Below are 6,833 nucleotides of genomic sequence, written 5' to 3' on the forward strand. Positions count from 1 at the left end.
CCATATTTTGAAAGAAATATTAGGTTTGGGGGGCTTATTTGTTGTCTCCATTACTGTATACTACAATAAGCAGTATAATGCTTATTGTAATGCTATACTTTTTACTATAGTAGTTCTGTGAAACATCTAACATAGCATTTAGTCAGTGGGCAACAGTATTTTGCAACTAGGACAAGGTTGTAATAATTCTTCAGTGTTGTTTATTCTCAGCCTGAGGGTAGAGCTTGAAGATCGAAGATCTCTTCATCAATGACACAGCTTGCTTCCTTGCTTCCTTGCTTCCTTGCTTCCTTGCTTCCTTGCTTCCTTGCTTCCTTGCTTCCTTCCTTCCTTCCTTCCTTCCTTCCTTCCTTCCCCAACTTGAGGATCAGTCTCATTATGTCTTCAATGAACATTTGATGAGCATATGCGTTTCTTCTCATCTGTACAAAAGAAAGAGGGCTTTATTAAGTGGTAAATGCTCCCCTTCATTAACAGTTTGATGAGCTGAATATTAGAAAATTGTCTAATGATCAGGGCCAGCCTAATCGCTTACCCTGTTCTCACAAATTCTTTTGCCATCTATGGGAGGACAGAGAAAATGTGTATTATATGGTTTATCCTGAGTCTTCTAAAGTAATCTGCAGCCTCAAATATGGTAGTGAATGCAGTTCCATTGCTAATGCTGATGTACAGTTCAGCTGTTCAGGCAGCCTAGTACTGTATAGGGAATCAGTACCATCTTTGCTTCAGACTGCCCAGTTAATGACTCTTATCATAGCCAATATAGGTGTTTTTTGGCTTCTAGTAGGAACTGATACAGCTTCTGAGAATATAAGTAGAATGTTTATTTATTTATTTATTTATTTTATTGATCAACTGATCAAATTTGTACACCACCCATCTCACTATATAAGTGACTCTGAGCAGCTTACAAGTAAAAAGACCATAAAATCCTTACAAAAAATATACAAAGTGAAAAAGACGGAGAGAGCACCCTCAAGCCACCAACCACCCCAGGGCTGCCAACCACTACCGGATCCCAAGCTTGTTGTCAGAGCCATGCCTTAACACTCTTCCAGAAGGCCAGAAGAGTGGGGGCCAGCCTCACCTCAGAGGGCAAGATATTCCACAGGGTGGGGGCAACTGCAGAAAAGCCTCTACTCCTAGACCCTACCAATCAAAATTCTTTAGCCAACAGAGCCCACAATATGCCTTCTCTGCTGGACTGGGTGGAATGTAATTGGGATGAGATGGTTCCTCAGGTAACCTGGGCCCATGCCATGAAGGGCTTTAAAGGTCATAACCAACACCTTGAATTGGATCCGGAAGCAAACTGGTACCCAATGCAGCTCACTCATCAGAGGTGTTGCATGAGCAGCCCTGGGGGTGCCCATAACTGCCCATGCCACCACATTCTGCACCAGCTGCAGCTTCTGGATACTTTTCAAGAGTAGCCCCATGTAGAGCATGTTGCAGTAATCCATGCAGGAGATGACTAGGGCATGAGTGACTGAGAGAAGGGCTTCCTGATCAGGAAGGGGCACAAGTGGCACACAACACAAAGTTGCGCAAGGGCCCTTAACTGATGGAACCCATAATGGAGTACAGAATCTGTTCTTGCTTCCACACCTCTGAAAGGGATAACTTGCTCCATCCCACACCTTCTCTCTTGGCATTTCCCACTCTTCTGAGTGTGCCACCATCCTTTCTCATAACTTGCTGGCTTTTAAGTCCTGGCAGGCAAGCTTTGCATCCACCCATTTCTACTTTGGCCTCTCCCCAAAGTTTCCAATTTGCAGCAGTTCTTGTTGCTATAGTAATTCAGACATGATGATTCCCTCCGGGCTTTACTAGTTTTTCCTTTGCCTCTACAGCAACTGGAGAGAGAGTAGCGGTGGGTTTATAATTTTCAGTTATCTCTTCTCTTCCCTGGATTTGGGTGAAAGCTTTTATAGTAATGTAAAGAAATCAGGTTGCTTAGTCTTATGAAAGAGCTGCAATGAAGCATTATGGTTCACAGAACCATGTGAAGAGGAGAACATGCCAATCTTAGGAATTCTCAGAAAGCATAGTGATTCTGCAGAAAAACTGGGACATTTTCTTAAATAACAGTGTGTATTTCTGAGGCAAAAACTCTTGGTAGAGGTTTGCCACTGACGGATTCATGTGCCATTTCTTCAGTACTTTTGGTTTTTAAGCAGTAGCAACCGGAACAAAATGCCTTGGAAAAAGATTTAACTGCAAGCAAAACAGTTACTTTTTTGTAGCCTAGTGCTGCGACACCACCACAAAGGAGTGATGTGGTTAGCATCACATATGACTGTCTTTGACCTCCAACCACTTTTCACTTCCTTACCCTGTGGTGATATCAATGTGTACAGCAGTTTTTCAAAGGAACAAGACAGATGAGCAAAAGATTCTCATATTTCTGAACATAGCAGAGTCAGCAGCAATCTGGTATGTTTAGCTCTTTTTCTGTGGCTAGTGAGAATCAGGGAAGAGGGACATGTGCATCAATGGGCATTGCTGGGGCAAATGCAACATTTGGCTAGGTTCATCAGGATGACAAGTTCAGCTATTTTAATTATAGAGAAAAGGGCTTCACCATGATTCATTTTAACTTATAGCCCATTCAGAAGTCTGTTGTGGGCCTTAACTCTGCATGCCAGGTAACCATTACTTGCTTTGGGCATCTAATGTTGCTCATATGCTCTACTTGCATATTTGTATATGAACAGATATTACCCATAACTTCAAAGCATTCTCTCTCATCAATAAACATAATGTTTGTCATGCTATTTTTAGAATTCTGTCATGTAGAAGTAGTGGCTTCCAATCTTCTTCACAGCAGTTGTCCTCTCTAAGGTTACATCGTGGCTCCCTTCTTTCTATATTCTACATTTCGAATCATCACACCCATAAATCACAAGTTCATTTTTTTTCCATTTTCAGCAAAAAGTCCATAAAGAGTTTTCAGTCACTAACTAATGTGGTTATTGTCCTTTCTCTAATCAAACAAGTTCATTTTTCCATCTCTGCAAATTCTGTCATCTTCACCAGCCATTCCTCCATTGTGGGTATTTCAGAGTCTTTCCATCTTTGTGCACATAATAATCTTGCTGTGGTTACCATGTACAAAACAAATCTACCATCGGTCTTTTCTAGTTATCCATTTTTAGTATTATTTTCTATGCAAGGGCAGGTGACCTAAAGGAACAAGAGAATAAATTTTTACTCCTTCTTCTTAGCATGTTGGCAGAAATGAAGGCACTCATGGATTACTTCAAGATGCTGCTTAGGATTTGGGGAATGAAAATGGTGGTGGTAGTTTAAATGGATGGTGCCAATTTAAAAGCAGACAACTTTGATATGGGCAAGTCTATATATAGCCTTAGAGCCTCGTGTGGCGCAGAGTGGTAGGCAGCGGTATTGCAACCGAAACTCTCCCCACAACCTGAGTTTGATCCCAGCAGAAGCTGGATTCTCAGGTAGCTGGCTCAAGTCGACTCAGCCTTCCATCCTTCCAAGGTCAGTAAAATGAGTACCCAGTTTGCTGAGGAGGGTGATGACTGGGGAAGGCAATGGCAAACCACCCCGCTATAGTCTGCCAAGAAAACATCGCGAAAGCAGCATCCCCCCAAAGGGTCAGACACGATTCGGGGCTTGCACAGGGGACCTTTCACTTTCACATATATAGCCTTGGTAATAAATATGATGCCCGTATTCCAAGATAGATCAGCAGAATAAATCTTTACTTGGAAATCTCTCATAGTATGTCTCTTATAGTATTATATTTCTGAAGAATTTTTAAATGTTTTCTCAGATTCTTTTAATTCAATTAAGCAGCTGCAAATCTTCCGGAGATTCTATTTCATCCCTCTGCCTAAAGTGTTTAAATACAATAAATGACATTGAGTCTGGGTGCTGTTTTTGAATGTGGAACTTAGCATGGACAGATTCACCAAGAATTTCTTGGGTTTTATTTGACTTACACTGTAATGTGTTCCTCCCACTTCTACTCTGGTGCTTAACCAACAGCCTGTTCCCCATTTTTACAGTATTTCTGTTGGTTAAGATGCCAAGATCCAGTTTCAGATCCTCACTTGACATTAGATCACAGTTTCTCAGTTCAACCTCTTCACAGGGTTTTGTCATGAGGATAAAATGAGAGGCGTTTCACATGCACACTGCTTTGAGCTGCCAGAGGAAAGATGGGACAGAAGTATAATAATACAAGACAATAAATAAATAAAGGAAATATGGAATTATAATGTGCTTTTTTCTGAACATACCCAAGTTGTCCCTCCCATACTCATACATGAAATAGAATGCGCTTCCAAGATGGAATCTCCATTTCTCTGTAGTAAATTGTGCAACTTTAACAAAATACATGTATTAAGGAAAATGCCTATACAGTATTATGGAAAACTATGCCCAACAGTGCACCATGTTAGGGAGAAGTACTTGAAAAAAATAAACACACTATGAAAAGCACCTAAAGGATGCATCGATAGTATACATTTGAATGAAAATTTATATGCATTTTTGCATAACACAGTGGGGGTACTGCCAAGTTTGCAAAAAATAAGCCAAAATGAAGATATATTCACAAAATGGGAAAGTGAGCGAAACATATCCCTACTCATCACCCAAGTTTGCTATTACACAGAATAATTATAGCTCTATCCTTAATCTATTTTAATAATCTGGGGATCTTCAACATTGCATTGGGCAAATTTGGGATTTGTGAATGTTCTTCTATAAAGAGGGCCATGGTGATCATGACTGACAGAACTACTTGCCAGACAAATGGAAGAGGATGCTTGCCAACACCCCTTTGTACCTCTCAGGATATTCTCTGTCACCTCAGTTTACTCTGTCTTTTTTTCCATGCCATCAAATGAAGTATTAGACTGCAACCACCCAACTAGTTAGCTTCTAGGAATGCCTCTGGGATCTGTTTGGGCCAATTGGTGTTCTTTTTTGTGGGGGGCTGCTTTCATGTCAGTTGACTATATTGCTCCCCATCTCAGTAGAGCTTCTTCCCTCATCACATAGTTTTTTGCACGTCAATTGAAAATCCTACATATCTCTCAGAAGTTAGAGAACTTCTGGAATAACCTGTAGACTGATGCAAAAATGGGCCAAAATGAATGTAGATTCACAAAATGAGAAAGAATATCTGGGAGCAACTACATTGATACAACTGTATTTTCCAATGCTTAAATTATTTTTTTATTGCATACTGTATTTCTCACGTATTCCAGAGCTTGCAGCTTCCCTTTCATACCAAATAGTAACTTTCCCTTTTAGTCTTTGACACATCTTTGACAAATCTGTAATTATTGAATGGGGCTCTGAAGGTCAGGTTCTCTGTTCTAAGATTTAAGAACTAAAATGAAATTTAAGACAATTCTGTAAGACGCAAATCAGGAGCTCATGCCACTAGCAAAGGTCCAAAATTTAAATAGTCTGTGTGGTGCAGCCTCGTAAAAATTTTAGTTGGATAATATCCTCTGCCCAACCGGAGGAACTGAAACAGCTGTTTATTTTTCTTTTCTAAAATGCAGGAACTCCTATTGCACTTTTAATTTCATGTTAAGTTTGCAGACCTAAATACCCTTGATAATAATACTAGTTAAAATAAGTAGGACGAACTTATGAACAAATATTTTAGCAAGTCTGTGGACTGGATTGAAAATTATCTATAATCAGATTCCAGAGAAAGGAAAAGGTACATGGACAAGGTGCTGAAAACAAAAAGGCACTGTTGTTTTCTGTTTTAATATAACAATCCTTAGTGCTGAAGAGAAAAAACACTACTCTTCAGTTTTAAAAATAGTTTGGAAACAGCTGGAAGAAAATTAGCAGGAAAAGCTTTATGTGTACATATAATTCTCTCCCACATCAACTAAGGGAAAATCCACAATGGTAATTCATCAGAAAAAAATTAAGATAGTTTACAAGCTTAACTTGTAAAATACATTAATCTTTTTTTTTAATAAGACAAAAGCTGCAGAACTGCCTGTGTTCAGTTTTATCTAACTGAATTAATCTGTCTAAGCCTGCATCTATAAGCAAGCAAGTCCTCCATGTCAATTGTTTTTCAATTGGATTGCTTTAATTCTTACCACAGCACTGCAGTTTAAAATTATTGTTTGAAATTTTCTAGCCCATGAGTTCTTAAACTTTGCTGTAGTGTGACCCCATGAAATGAAAAATGAAATCGCGTGAAACTAAATGCTGTTGGCCAAAAGGCCCGTGACTCGGTGCGAGTTGTCACCCAATAAACCACACCGAGGCAGGAAGGTCCTTTTATTTCTGTGCACAGCAAAAAGAGAGGTCTCTTGCTAAAGTGCAAGAGCCCTGAACCACACACTTGGCTTTTCTTTTATACATGTTCTAGAGAGGAGATAAAGGCAATAAATCTCTTTATTGGCTGATTCTTCTAGCACTTGCACAGTAACTCTACATGCTGCATGCTATCCCATAATATCCCTATGTTTTCTAAAACCCCCACCTTAGGGGTGTGTGTTTTACTATGCTAATTAGCCCTTAGGTCGCAGCTAGGTCAGCTAGTGATTTCATATCTCCCCTCTTTCCAGGTTCAACAGTTCAGCAGTGGGGGGGGAGCAGGCTGCCTGAAAAATCACCAGCACCTGTGCTGCCTCCCTCCCTCCTACTTTAAACCTCCTCTCAGCATCAAGAGGGCAGAGCAATTGATAAGAAGCTTCAGCTTTGTAACAGCTGGGGAGAGAGGAGGGGGAGAGGCCTTGTTAGCAAGCATTAAACAATAATTTCCTTCAGGATGCCCAGGCCCTCACTGATAAAGAAACAACTAAATAATAAAT

Source organism: Candoia aspera, chromosome 4, assembly GCF_035149785.1.
Source record: "Candoia aspera isolate rCanAsp1 chromosome 4, rCanAsp1.hap2, whole genome shotgun sequence".
NCBI lineage: Eukaryota > Metazoa > Chordata > Lepidosauria > Squamata > Boidae > Candoia > Candoia aspera.